This window comes from Salvelinus sp. IW2-2015, unplaced genomic scaffold, assembly GCF_002910315.2.
Source record: "Salvelinus sp. IW2-2015 unplaced genomic scaffold, ASM291031v2 Un_scaffold6818, whole genome shotgun sequence".
Classification (NCBI taxonomy): domain Eukaryota; kingdom Metazoa; phylum Chordata; class Actinopteri; order Salmoniformes; family Salmonidae; genus Salvelinus; species Salvelinus sp. IW2-2015.
Genome location: NW_019948079.1, coordinates 36,223 through 36,741, shown reverse-complemented (window position 1 = coordinate 36,741; position 519 = coordinate 36,223).

The window sequence follows — 519 nt, the reverse complement described above, 5'->3', positions numbered from 1 at the left end:
GAAAAGGTCTGGCTTCTATCAGTCAACAAGTGAAAATACTTATCGCTCAATTAACATCTCCTGGTTTATTCATTCACTCACTGAGCCAGGAACAGAATAGGCCTAAACAGCATCAAAGTAGTCACAACATCCCTCTAATCTGACGGAGTCATTGATCAATGTAAGGGGATTGTTACCCTTAGAAAAACCTTCACTGACCATCTGGCCCCTGATATTTTTCCTCAGAAAAGACCCAAGTCTTTCACCTGTCATCTGAAAGGTTCTGTATAGAGGAAGGTGGTACATCGTTACAGAACCTTGACAGGATGCTCCATCATCTTGACTTGAGGTTCAGCATGTAAAGTAGCTACATGTACAGTGGGCCATAAGAGAGACCTTACCAAGGTCTGCTCCTAGTTAAAGCTGAAATTTGTAACTTTTGGGGCGACCTGACCAAATTCACATAGAAATGTGAGTTATAGATCTGTCATTCTCATGAAAGCAAGTCTAAGAAGTGGTAGATCTGCTCTATGTGCGTTA